At 45.7% G+C, this 14234-nt stretch overlaps 1 protein-coding gene across 10 annotated transcripts in view; it reads left to right on the top strand.

Moving 5' to 3' along the window:
• GNG12 (G protein subunit gamma 12) overlaps positions 1-14234 on the top strand; it is a 127061-nt gene that overhangs the window by 15005 nt on the left and 97822 nt on the right. The window contains exon 1 of one of the 10 annotated variants that reach the window (XM_078072938.1): positions 13662-13683. The exons of the other annotated variants lie outside the window; for them this stretch is intronic. The gene's annotated coding sequence lies outside the window, so the exon portion shown is untranslated. Of the gene's footprint in view, positions 1-13661; positions 13684-14234 lie in introns of those variants that run through there. 10 annotated transcript variants of the gene reach the window in all.

Here is a 14234-nt window from a genome sequence, read left to right on the forward strand (position 1 = left end):
ATCGAACGATGAAGATCCAGGTGTTGAGGTCAAGTCCGGGGCCAAAGCCTGGCTCTGCCACTCACTAGTCGTGTGACTTTGAGGGACTTCCTCTCTGTGTTAGCCTGTTCAGCTTGCTGTAACAATACCATGGACAAGGTGGCTTATAAATGACAAATGTATTTCTCTCAGCTCTGAAGGTTGGGAAGGCCAAGATTAAGACACTGGCCTTAGTGTTCAGTGTCTGATGAGCACCTGCTTCCTGGTTCATAGACAGCTGTTTTCTCAGACTCCTCACAAGACGGGAGGTGGGGAGCTCTCTTTTAGGAGAGCACTGAATCCCATTCCTGAAGCCTCCACCCTTGTGACCCAATCACCTCCCAGAGGCGCCACCTCCAATTACCATCCCATTGGGTTTAGGATCTCAATGTGAGTTTTGAGGGGACGCACACATTCAGACCATAACACGCTCTGAACTTCAGATTCCTCATCTGTAAAATGAGGGCAACAGTCCCTGTCTACCTCACAAGGATGTTTTGAGGCTCACCTGCAGTTACTATATACATAGTGTGCTTAGAAGAGCTGCCATAGACAACTCCATAAATGTGAGCTGGTGTTGCTCTTGCTGTCACCTCTTTACTCTCTTCTCTGCCTGCCTCTCTGGACGTATTTACATTTTTTCTTGTCTGGATTTCCAGAGGCATACTGTTAAACTAATTACGACGTTGAATTATGCAGCTTTACCTGCCAGAGCCCGGCAGTCAGTGTCTGGTGTACAGAAGACTCAGTGTTTAGAGAATTTATATTGTATTCAGTTCTGATTTTGAGCAGGTCTTTTCAAAAGGCTTTGTGGGGAGTCTGGTTGTTATGAACTGAATGTTTATGTCTCCTCCCAAATCCCGGTGTTGAAATCTTAACCCTTCAAATTAATGGTATTAGGAGGTGAGGCCTTTGGGAAGTGATTTAGGTCATGGGGGCAGAGCCCTCCTGAATAAGATTAGCTGTCTTGCCCCACCACCATGTGAGGACACAATGAGGGATGGCCATTTTTGAACCTCACCGAATGTGCTGGCAACCTTGACCTTGGACTTCCAGCCACTGTAACACTGAGAAGTAAATGTTTGTTGTTTAAGCCACCCAGTCTATGGTATTTTTGTTACCAAAGCCCAAATGGACTAATACACTGGTCAAACATTAGTTCCCTTTTTATAGGTGGGGAAACTGAGGCTCTTTCTATAATGTTGCTATTACTTGCCCTAGGTCATGGAGCTAGCTAAGGGCAGAGGTGAGATGAGAACCCCACGCCTCTTGTTTCCCTGCTGTGTGCAGCCTTGTCAAATCTACCCTGCGAGCCGGGGGTCTGTCTGGGTGCTGGCCAGGCTGAGAACTGCTTGTCACCCGGCCCCGCCTGTACCAGGGTGGCTGAGTGGCCAGGAACCGGGCCTGGAGAACCTGAGGACACCCTCCCTCCCCACCTGCCTGGCTGGCTGATGCCCCACTGGTATTTATGGGTCACACTCTCCACGGTGAGGGCCCACCTGGAAACCTGGGGTGGAGGGTGGGGGACGGAGGTGGTCTGAGCTGGAGGCAGGAGACTGCAGGAGGATGGAAGCAGGAGGGGGTGACCTTGCCTAGGAGTGAGTAATTTGTAAGGAAGGCCATAGGGCTCAGTCGAGGAGGAGGAGCCCAGCAAAGTCAGGCAGTTGGAGACTTAGGAAGGGTCTAAGAAGAATATCCAAAGGGCAGTGAAGCTGGTATTTCAACTTTTTTCCCCTCTCCGTAAACATCTTAATGTACTTTTCTTCCCACCCTCTTTGAAGGGGGTACCCTTTACACTCTGCTCTGCTTGGGAATATATTCTGTGTTCTAATCTCCTAGACTGGGTTGTAATCTTTATTATGGAGGCAGGGCAAAGGGATGAAGTCACACCAAGTTCTGACCTTGAACTTTTATCTTGAGAAAAGCTTAAAATTTAGGATTTTAGCTTATCTTTAAACAGCTTTATCTTTTCTTTTTTCTTGTTCGTTAGGAAAAAAAAAAGAATTCTCAAAGGGAATAGGATCTGGTGGCTTAGGCAGCCTTGATAGAGAGGAGACCGGGGTGGTGACTTGTGAGCTTGTCTGTATGTTAGAATCAGCTGCGGAGTGATTTTTGACAATCACGAAGCCCTGGCTGCACCCAGACCCCGCAGGTCAGCCCCTCTGGCCTTGGGGCCCAGAGGGTGGTGGAAAGCTCCCACGTGGATCCAGCACACAGTCAAGGGTGGGGAGGCCGCCTTGGTGCCTGAGTTCACACTCAGTCAGCAGTAGGGATAATTGGCATGAGGGCAAGTCGTGATGTGGCTGCCTGTGAGTCTTAGAGATTCTGGCTCATCTTCCTCATCTCCTTATGGGGTTTGCGAGCAGCCTTTGAGCACCCATCCTCTCTGTGCATCCCCTTCCTCAAAACACATTGAGCTCTCTATCCTTGAGCTATCTAAGCCATCCCTTAAAAAACAATCTCTTCCTACATATGAAGAAATTATTGGTGTATTCCATTAGGTAAAAATAAAAAGGAGTATCCTCGAAGGGTGAATGTCACTGTTCCCATTTTGATAGTCACCCACAGGGTAACAACACAGTAACTCTGGGAACCACGTGCACTGGTGCCAAAGGGGTCTTGACCAAGGCCTTCCTATCTCTCTGGCAAGTCACACCACCTCATGGCAGTTTCTTGAGAAGGCTGAAACCTGGCATTCTGCGGCATCAGTGTTACGCCTGGGCTCACCGAATGGAGCCTAAGAGCAAATAGTTGCTTTTGAGGGGCATACATAGGCTCTTGAATTTTGACTAGAAATGGCTTTAGTGGTCAGCATAAGTTTTGTTTTATGTGCAGTAGCACATTTTTATTTTTATCAGGGAAAGGAAAAATGGTGAAGGAAGGTGACCTATAAAATTTACATTCATAGAAATGATTTGTGGGTTTGTTTTGCTGGATACAAACACAGTTTTGTTTTGTTTTAAGAGGGTTGGAATCGAATGTCCATTCCACATAGAAATCCATAGGTTTCCCCCATTTGCCCTGGAGAGCTTGAAGCCTTCCATATGGTAACACTTTCCAGAAGTATCTGAAAGTAGGAGTCCCTCAAGAACTCCTATGGTCTTAAACCGAACAAAAATGAAAAATGAAATCTCAAGAGTGCAACTCAGTTTTATTTTTATTTTTTAAAGTTGCTTTCATGTGCTTTGGAGCACTTTTTATTGTTATGTTAATCACCATATATTACATCATTTGTTTTAGATGTAGTGTTCCATGAGTCATTGTTTGTGCATAACACCCAGTGCTCCATGCAGAACGTGCCCTCTTTAATACCCATCACCAGGCTAACCCATCCTCCCACCCCCCTCCCCTCTAGAACCCTCTGTTTGTTTTTCAGAGTCCATCGTCTCTCATGGTTCGTCTCCCCCTCCGATTTCCCCCCCTTCATTCTTCCCCTCCTGCTATCTTCTTCTTTTTTTTTTCTTAATATATATTGCATTATTTGTTTCAGAGGTACAGATCTGAGATTCAACGGTCTTGCACAGTTCACAGCGCTTACCAGAGGACATACCCTCCAGAGTGTCTATCACCCAGTCACCCCATCCCTCCCACCCCACCCCCCACTCCAGCAACCCTCAGTTTGTTTCCTGAGATTAAGAATTCCTCATATCAGTGAGATCATATAATACATGCCTTTCTCTGTTTGACTTATTTCGCTCAGCATAATACCCTCCAGTTCTATCCACGTCGTTGCAAATGGCAAGATCTCATTCCTTTTGATGGCTGCATAATATTCCATTGTATATATATACCACATCTTCTTTATCCATTCATCTGTTGATGGACATCTTGGCTCTTTCCACAGTTTGGCTATTGTGGACATTGCTGCTATAAACATCGGGGTGCACATACCCCTTCGGATCCCTACATTTGTATCTTTGGGGTAAATACCCAGTAGTGCAATTGCTGGGTCATAGGGTAGCTCTATTTTCAACTTTTTGAGGAACCTCCATACTGTTTTCCAGAGTGGCTACACCAGCTTGCATTCCCACCAAGAGTGTAGGAGGGTTCCCCTTTCTCCGCATCCCTGCCAACATCTGTCATTTCCTGACTTGTTAATTTTAGCCATTCTGACTGGTGGGAGGTGGTATCTCATTGAGGTTTTGATTTGGATTTCCCTGATGCCGAGCGATGTTGAGCACTTTTTCATGTGTCTGTTGGCCATTTGGATGTCTTCTTTGGAAAAATGTCTGTTCATGTCTTCTGCCCATTTCTTGATTGGATTCTTTGTTCTTTGGGTGTTGAGTTTGATAAGTTCTTTATAGATTTTGGATACTAGCCCTTTATCTGATATGTCATTTGCAAATATCTTCTCCCATTCTGTCAGTTGTCTTTTGGTTTTGTTGACTGTTTCTTTTGCTGTGCAAAAGCTTTTTATCTTGATGAAGTCCCAATAGTTTTTTTGCCCTTGCTTCCCTTGAGTGCAACTCAGTTTTAAAACTAACTTCACTTTTTATAACTTTGATAATGAGTAGGAGAGGAGAGTAACTTTTCTGTGCTGGCTCTTGACCAGGCATTACAAGCTATAAAATATAATTAGTTCATTTTATGGAAGAGAAAACTACGACTCAGAAAGGTTCAGTAGCTTGCCCAAGGCTGCACAGCCCGAATGCAAACCTGTGCCTGCTCAACTATACCGTGCTGTCCCCTACTACTAAAAAAACCACACATAACTCAGAAAGTGTTCATTTTCTGATGCCTTTAAGAGACTTTTATTGTCCACAAAAGATTGTCCTGATATGCATAGGAATCATAAAAGCATTGTAAGACTTGGGGCTTACGGAGTCAGCATCTACGTGAAGGACAGAAAGTCCAGAGAAGAGAGAGTGGAACTGCTCCCTGGCAGGTACCATGTTTATAAAAAGCCCAGCAATCACTCATGCAAATTTGTTTTTATTTTATTTTATTTTATTTTTTATTTTTTAAAAGATTTTATTTATTTGACAGAGAGAGGGAGACACTGAGAAAGGGAACACAAGCAGGGGGAGTGGGAGAGGGAGAAGCAGGCTTCCCGCTGAGCAGGGAGCCCGATGCTGGGCTCGATCCCAAAACCCTGGGATCATAACCCAAGTGGGAAGGCAGACACTTAACAACTGAGCCACCCAGGCACCCCGCAAATTTGTTTTTAAACTGGCTCATAACAGCTGCAAAGACTGGCATTATCAGTTCCCAACTCAATTGTCTTTTTATTATTTATGACTTGCCCTTATTACAGATGGAATTTCATAGGTAGGAACGTTTTTGCTGATTGTTAATACGCCTTTGGTTGATTGTCGCACTGAAGACAGTGTTTTGGTAATTTCACCAGAAAACAATGCTGAGGAAGTTTAGAGTAAATGTTGGAAAAATGACAGAATTAAAGGGTTGGCATTCTCCAGGATTTCAGGAAGGGCTCATGGCTGGCAGTCTGCAAGGCATGCTAGAGCACAAATCTGGAACCTGTGTTTGCTAAGCAAGTACAATTTTTTTTTTTTTAACTTGGCTTGTATGTTTTTGCAATGTTTTCAACAGGTGCTTTTAAATTTGGACCTTATAAGGTGAGACAGTGTTCATTGTGCATGTTGAAAAGAGGGGTCCTGTAGGGACGCCTGGGTGGCTCAGTCATTGGGCGTCTGCCTTCCACTCAGGTCATGGTCCCGGGGTCCTGGGATCGAGCCCTGCATCGAGCTCCCTGCTCCGCGGGAAGCCTGCTTCTCCTTCTCCCACTCCCCTTGCTTGTGTTCCCTCTCTCGCTGTATGTCTGTCTGTCAAATAAATAAAATCTTAAAAAAAAAAAAAAAGAGGGGTCCTGTAATGGCAGAGAGCAGGAGCCTGACCAGCAGATCTAACCCCAGCTCTGCCACTTGCTACTGTGTGACCTTGGACAAGTTATTTAACCTTTCACTGCCTCAGTTTTCTCTCCTGGAAAATGGAGCCCCTTCTTGCTGGGGCTACTGTGAGGCCTAAGGAAGTTGATACGTATAAAGTGCTGAGAACTGGGCCTGGCACTGAGTTAACTAGAAGCCCAGTAAATGTTTGCCATTGTTATTTTAATTAATGGGAGTTTAATTAATGTAATTGGTCGGGCTGATGGAGATGATGGTGAGGAGGAGGAGGATGCGGAAGCTCCCCGGAGCCAGCCTTCTGCCTGTTCTGGCGAGATAAGTAATTCTGTCCAGCTCCAGGATTTGAGGTGCAGGTTTTTTATTCTCATGGTACTCCAAATTTATATTTCTACGATCTGGAATAGTAGAAAGATCATTGAACTATTTGATTTTTTTTTTTTTGAAACACGTTAGCATTCTAGCTGTAGTTTCAAAAGTGTTAGATGTGGCCTCTGCAGAAAGTAGATATTCAGTGGGGTAGAGCTGGACCCAGGAGGGGATCAGGCGCTCTGTGACGAGACCCTCCTCATCCGGGGAGCTGTGGGAGGGGCCTCGTGCCGAGGCGGGGACTGATCAAGCGTCTGCTCCTCTGAGGAGCCAACCCACCCCCCAAAATCATAGTGAACAATGTAGCTTTCGTTTTGTGGTGAAAAGAACCGTACCAGTTTTCTGTGGGAATATATTTTTTTCTCCTCCTAATGTCCAGCACATTTGTCATGTAGATCCTTAGGTGAGGAACCCTGCAGGGGTAGGGGGTGGGGGGGAGTCCTTGGTATCTTCAGCAGTTATTCCTAGGGAATATTTGGAGAGATTGTTCTTGTGGCTGTTTCTTATTTTAACCTTTGAAATAATTAGAAGAATGCCGTTTCATTCTTACTCAGTGATTGTGTTCCTGCAGGAAATAATAAAGTCCAAGTGCATTATTCTCCTGATCTCATTTGATACAGGGCCAGTGTGGAAGTCCTAGGAAAGAAGAGAGGGTGGTCAGAAACCTGCCCTCTGGAGTTCGAGGTGCAGAATCATGGGATGTTAGAGCTGAAAGGGGCCATTGCAGTCGTGGAGTCCAACTTCGGCTTTTTACACATCAGGAAACTGAGGCCCAGAGATTTGCCCCGAGTTCCTAGAACTGATTGTGGCATCCCTGGGACTCCTGATTCCAGGTCCAGCTACACTCTTGTCATAAAGGGTGTACTTTAGAGCAGCTCTGTGCAGTAGAACTTTCCACAGTGATGGACATGTTTAGTCCAGCTACATGCGGCTCTCGGGTACTTGGAATGTGACTAGTGGAACTGAGAAGTTGGATTTTTTGCTTTATCTGATTTTAATTAAAGTTAAAATCGATAGAGCCACATGTGGCTCCTGGCTCTGGTTGTGGCCAGCCCAGCCTTAGAGACATTGCCGAGGAGAAAAAGGCCTGTCTTCCCTCCTACCTCATTCTCACCAGGTGAGATGCTCTCTTTTCTAAAGGTTCAGGTACATCCGTCCTTGTGCCAAACCAGGAGAATCACTCTGGGCCGACCACCCCACTTTGTGGATGAACGGTGGTTCCTCTGTAAAATGAGGGGTTGGACTCAGATCTCTCTCTCTCTCTGAGTCCTCCATAGGACTGCAGACCTGGTTCTTGCCGCCGATCAGCGGTGTGAACTTCAGCAGGGCACTTAGCCCACCTGTGCCTCAGTTTCCTTATCTGTTACCTGAAGTAGTTAACACCTGTCCTGCACCTCCCCCCAACCCCCCATGATATTGAGAGAGGCTCACATTAGAAAATCAGTGAGAGGAAATCCCTTTGCTGTCTCCTCCTCCTCCTTCCTAATAGTCTTTGGTGTCTGGAAGTATTTTTAGTTATGATACGAGTCATGGGTGGGTTTTCTTTCCCCTAAGATGCTACAGTGGGTGAACTTCTGTGTCAAGGTGAACTTACTGTCAGAGTAGAGACAGTAATAACGCACAGCCCGTATGAAACATGAGCTGGAAGACTCGGTACTGATGACAGATGACGGATCTGATCAGTGGTGCTAGTTTTTCATAATCTTGCTTAACGAGGCCTTCCCTCGTCATCCCTCCAACGTCTGCTGTTTGCTCTGAGAAACCAAAGCGGATCCCCTCTTGAGAACTGTGGCTTTCTTTCCTTTTGCTCCTTTTTTCACATCAGCCTATATACATCCCATGTGGAAAATGTGGTCCCATGCGTTCTGCAGTGAACAAACCCGCTCAAGAATTGTCTCCATAGTTATCACGTCTACATCAGTGGTTCTCAAACTGTGTTCCCAGGCAGTGATTCCCCACTCATGCCCACAGCTCTCTGGTGGTCCTTGACTGTTTCCAGAAGTGTGTCACTAAATTTTGATGGAGGCATAAAATCTATTTCTGCTATGACAAAGTAAGTCTTCCGACATCACGTGAGTGGGGTCCAGCCTGCTCTGGATAGCAGGCAGTGTGACGTGAAGCTGGGGCCAGTGAAGGATAGCTGGCTGGGCATTCGGGAGAAGTTTGTTCCCAAGCATATAAAGTAGCCAAGGGGGGGCCAGCAATATGGTCCTGAGGGTGACCCTGAAGGGTGACCTGGTATGAGGTAACTTAGCTGAAGACACCTCTCAAAACCCCAGGAAGCATTATTTTACTGCGGCAGGATTGCCTTATAATTACGGTTGAATGGTGTAGTATTACATCTTTTAGATTTTTCAGTGGTGCCCCCAAAAGTTGTAATATCTGTAACTATACCAAAGACTACTGTTTCCTGCCTCTGAGGTCCCTTGGGATGGCTGCAGGGAATGAGTCACGACCCAGAGGGGACATGTGGAGCATCGCCAACCCAGTACCATGAGAGCTGTTTCAAAGTTACATGTTTCACCTTTGTTCAAAAGGATTCTTCTGCTTATAAAGAAAAAAAAAGTTGAAAACCACTGCTGTAGAGTAGTGGTTCTCAAATTTTAGTGAGCACCAGAGTTACCTGGAGGCTTTGTTAAAACAGAAATTGCTGGGCCTACCTCCAGACGAGTCAGTGCTGAGGCTTGAAAAATTGTATATCTAACTAGTTGCCAGGTGATGCTGATGCTGCAGGTCCTGGGAACACTTTGAAAATAGAACCACCAGTTCTGGAGAATGGAAATAATAATATTCACTACCCATTGTGTGTCCGGTTCTGTGTTAGATGTGATAAACTCAGTCTCACTTGAAGCTGAAAACTTGCATCACTATCCCCATTACAAAGGAGAATACTCAGGCGTACAGAGTTTCAGGAACTCACCTGTCATTCAGTTGCTGGTCATCAGAGAACTGGACCCCCAAGGATATCTTTTGCCTCTTTTGTAGATCAGGGATCCCCAACCTGTGGCCCATAAGGGGAATGGGGGAAGGCTTTCTTGTAGTGGGTTTGAAAATCCGGATGTAAAGAAGGCACCCCCTGCAGACTGAATGTCTTTCCTGTTGGACATCTGTTCAGATGCATCTTTGTGATAAAGACACTGTGAAGTCATATTAAGGGTCTCAGCTGGACAAAGTCAGTGTGGATTGAGCATTTTCTCACAATGGATGCTAAGAGGACAGCTACTGTTACTGAGTGCTAGGAAGTTGTTTGTTTTGTTTCTGATGGCAAGACGTTGTCTTCATATTAGAAAAGATTGGGCCTTATTTCCCTAAAGCGTGGTGTCTGGTTGCCTTTGCCAAGTCGGGGCCTTGGGGAGAGGGAAGGTAGACATAATATTAATGAACTGATTCTCATTCAAAAAGGGTGCTGGAGAAAGTAATGTCACTGTGTTGATTGATTCCACCAAGAATTAATTCAGCCTGCCTTCAGTGGGGACAGGATTTCTCCCCCAGGCCCTGCCCCTGTCACCTGCCCATAGCCCTGAACGGGCTTTCTCAGCTTCCTTCCACTCTCTCCCTGCTCTGTGGCTTGCCAAGGCCAGCCCTTCCTCCTGGAATCTGTCATGTCCTGCTGTCTGGATTCCTTCTCCATCAGCTGTCTCCTCTCCCACTTGCATTTTTGCTCCTCTCCTGTCTCATTCAAGTAACAATTTTGGGTAAGCTCACCATGTAGCAGAAACCTTTTTTCTCTTCCAACAGATGAGTTCAGGCCTGCCAGCTCCGCTCATAGTTAGGGTGATTACACTCCTGCCGTGTGTCTGACTTGGGCCAGAATTTGCATCTATTACCACTGACCCCTTGTGGGTTCTTGGGTAAGCCCCCTACATTCTCTGAGCATCTGTAAAAAGGGAACATAACTTCGTAAGATTGTTGTGAGGATAAAAAGTAAAACCATATATGGTCAGCATTTCACATGGGGCCTGACATGTACTAAGTGCTCAGTGTAGTTATGGTTCAGGAAGCTGACCTGTGAAGGGAAGGAGAAAAAAAAACCATTCTCACTGCTATTCCCTCCACCATCTCCTGCATTCAGTCCTTAAGGGTGCCATTCTCTCACCCCTTTTACTGAACCGCCTTCTAGATCAGTGCTTCTCAACCTTTTGTTCATTTTGACCCCATAAGGAGAAAAAAAAGTATCCTTAATTAGCTTAAATGTAACTTAAATTTTTCCCTAGAGAGATCAGTACAAAGTGAGATGAGGAATAAGATTTTATTGGGTAGGGGTGAACTTTGGAGGGCCATAAACTATTGTAATATCTAAGAATCTTTTTTTGCTTCTCTCCCCCAAGAACCAATTTCCACCCCCTAGAGTAGGGAGGGGGCAATACCTCTCCAGATGAGAATGCATGCTTTAGATTCCTAACAGTCTAACATTCGGGAAATCCACTGACTTCTGCCGGACATGTCTATCCTCTTTGGTCTCTCCTCACCCCTCTGGCCGGCAGTATCCCATCCTCTCTCTGCCGTTCCTCTTACGGCGCCTTCTGTATCTGCTGGCCCACTCAGCCACACAGCCGGGACCGAGCGCATCCGAGACATCCGGGACGGGACCCCGTCTTGGGGGAGGGAGACACACCTCACTATACTACAGCAGGACCCAGACCAAAGAGTGGTGGGCGGAAGGAGCAGGGGCCAGTGGGAGTCTGGGAAAGGAGTGGGCAGAGGCGAGTGTGTGGTGGGGTGTGGAGGCCACACAGCAGGCCGGACTGGCCCAGGGGATGATGAGGGAACCAGAGCTTCCAAGGTACCACTTTGAGCCCTGTTCTCCCTCATGATAGTTTTGTTTTCCCAGAGTCTTAACCGATGACCTTAAGAGTAATAAGTGCCACAGGTGCCACTCTTTGAGAAGTTAGCTTCCGGGGAAGCAGTGAATGCCTTTCGGGCGCTGAGAGCAGGGTATGCAGAAGTCTGGTGTCACGAAAGCATCAAGTGTCAGGTTTGGGTGGCTGGAGACGGAGCTAGAACCTAAGTGTGCCTTGCAGATGAGAGTTTGGAGCTGTTAAAAAATGGTTTTCAGCATGTGGCTTCCTTCTTGTGTGTGTCTCTGATCCCGTTCTCTCCTTTTTTCCCCCATTTGCCCTCGCTTATAATGTCCCAGAGACCTTACTTGATCCTTTACTCTGTGCCCTTCCCCGATTGTCCATTCCCTCTCCCTGAAGGGGGCCTCCTGATCACTGTTGGCAGTCTGGCCCTTTGGCATCCACAGCACCAGCCTCCTCGGCACCTCCATTTGGATGCCCTGTGGCCACCTGCGTGTCTGCTCATTCTTCTGGTCACCCAGGCTTGAAACCTTAGAATGAGCCGATGCTTCTCTAGTTAGGAAACCACAGCAGGGCTTATAGATTAGCTCTCCCTCTGGTACTGCCCAGGTTCACTCAGGCATTCAACAAATATTTCCTTCTCTCCCTTTTTCCTCCCTCCATTTCTTCCTTCCGCCCTCTTTCCCTCTTAGCCTTCCTTCCTTTCTCTTAGCTAATATTTATTGAGCTAAGAACTGTGCTGTTTGCTTTGTGTACATTTTTTCATTTAATACTCACAATAATTCTATGAAATTATATATTATTATTATCCTGTTCTGCAGATAAGGAAAGTAAGGATCAAACAGGAAGGGTAACTTGTCCAACTTCACATAGCCAAGTGTCAGTACTAGGGGACATCTGTGAGGTCTGACACCACCACCCCCATCCCCGTCTGTCTTTTCACTTAGACCACGAAAACAGGATCCAAATTGGTGTCTCCTCCTGCCCCTCTCTACTCCAAGCTGTCCAGATCCTGCTGGGTTTCGTCCTCTGCAGCACAAATATGATCCTGTAGCTCCCTTACCCCAGATTCTTCAGTCCATAAACCACTCGTCCTGATATCCGAGTCCCCTGCCGCATGACCCAGCTTTCTGTCACTTTGAAGACATGAGGGTATGGTGGGAATGACATGGGATCTGGTGCCAGAAGACATGGGTCCGGTCTTGGAGTGACCGCTTCCTAGCTGTGTGATCCTGAGCAGATAATGAATTTCCCTGGGCCTCCTGGGTTCATTTAATTCAGTGAATATTTGTCATGTGCCTTTGGAGCGCTGGTCACCTTGCGAGAATTTCCATTCTTCATTATGAGGAAAGCAAGCCCAGTCCCTGCCTTCAGAGGGCTGCAGACTGACCTCCGTTTTCCCCCTCTGCACAGCAGGGATGTTGACAACACACATCTCCCCGGGCCATTGTAGGGAACAGACAGAGATGGAAGGGCATAGCCGTGCTCTGCCGCATGTAAGGTGCTGCTCATCTAAAGTTGTATTTGTTTCTGCTTCTGCTCTAGGAAGGTTCCTTGCATATTTCCAGCTCTACCTTTGTTGGTGCTCCTCCCACCCTCCTGTACCTTTAAACATCCTATGCGGTCTTGATGGTCCCCTGGAAAGGTATCATCTCATCCATTAAACCTTTCCAGAATCTCCATGCTCAATAGGAGGGTTTATTCAGGAATATTTATCAAGCACTTTTTAGAACAGTGTTTTTCAAGGTGTGGTTCAAAGACCCTGGAAGCCTCAAGATCCTTTCAGGGTGTCCACAAAGTCAAATTTATTTTTATAATATTAAGATATTATTTGACTTTTTCATCATATTGACATTTGGAATGATGCAAAAGGAGTGAGCTAAAACTCTTGGTGCCTAATCCTTAATAAGGCGGTGGCACCAAATGGTATTAGTGCCCACATCCCTCACTACCACACACTCCCAGTTAAAAAAAAAATGCCACTGGGCGCCTGGGTGGCTCAGTCGTTAAGCATCTGCCTTCGGCTCAGGTCATGATCCCAGGGTCCTGGGATCGAGTCCCACATCGGGCTCCCTCCTCGGCGGGAAGCCTGCTCTCCCTCTCCCACTCCCGCTGCTTGTGTTCCTGCTCTCGCTATCTCTGTCTCTGTCAAATAAATAAATAAAATCTTTAAAAAAAAAATGCCATTTTCACATAAGTGTGTCCTTGAAGCAGTAAAAAATGATTAATTCTATTAAGTCTCAACCCTTGAAGGCACCTCTTTTCATATTCTGTGTGACACAAGTGGGAGAATAAAGCTCTTGTGATAATAAAGTGATGATTGTCTCAAGGAAAAACACTTGTGCGATTATTTGAGTTGCAGGCTGAACTGCAAGCTGAACTAACCCCATTTTTACTTGAAAGAATGTCTGATAGACAAACGCCGGCTATTCACACTTGGGTCTTTGTCGGACAGTTTCTCAAAAAAGAACAAAGCCAGGCTGTCACTTCAAGAGAAACAACTGTCAGTATTTGTTGCTTGTGATAAAATTCTACCTTTCAAGCAAAAATTGGAATTGTAAAGAACTTGTATCTGCTACCATCAGCTTGATATCTACCCAAAGATTACTTCAAGAAAGTATACTGAACGATTTCCGGTGAGATCAGTGGTGATGTTAACGAGTGGGCCCTTTTGATATTGTGTGTTGAAATGTGTCAGCATTTGGAAAACCTGGGTGACTCAATGAACTCATACTTCTCAGTAACCAACATGCTATACACCCTGCGTGAGTAAAAGTTCTATTCAGATGCAAGATAGACGAAAAGGTCATTGACAGGGTTTGAGCTAACCTTTAAGAAACCATCACTTGTTAAGTTTTGGTGTAGTAGCAAAGAAAAAATAGCGACCGTTATCTGTAAAGGCTTTCCATCTATTTCTGTGTAAGGTTGGACTTGCTTCGTCTATGACCACCCAAACAATGTATCACAGAAGATTGAACTCCAAAGCAGAAAAGAGAATCCAGCTGTCTTCTATTAGAGATTTGCAAAGACTTGACATAAAGGAGATTTAGAAAAATGGGAATCTAGTCTTCTCACTAAATTTTTTGTTTTGTTTTAGAAAACAGTTGTTTTTCATAAAATGTCGCTTTTGTTGAGATCTAATGGGTTTATCGGTTATATTTTTAATGCATTAATAAGTATTTTCAAA

This window comes from Halichoerus grypus, chromosome 5, assembly GCF_964656455.1.
Source record: "Halichoerus grypus chromosome 5, mHalGry1.hap1.1, whole genome shotgun sequence".
NCBI lineage: Eukaryota > Metazoa > Chordata > Mammalia > Carnivora > Phocidae > Halichoerus > Halichoerus grypus.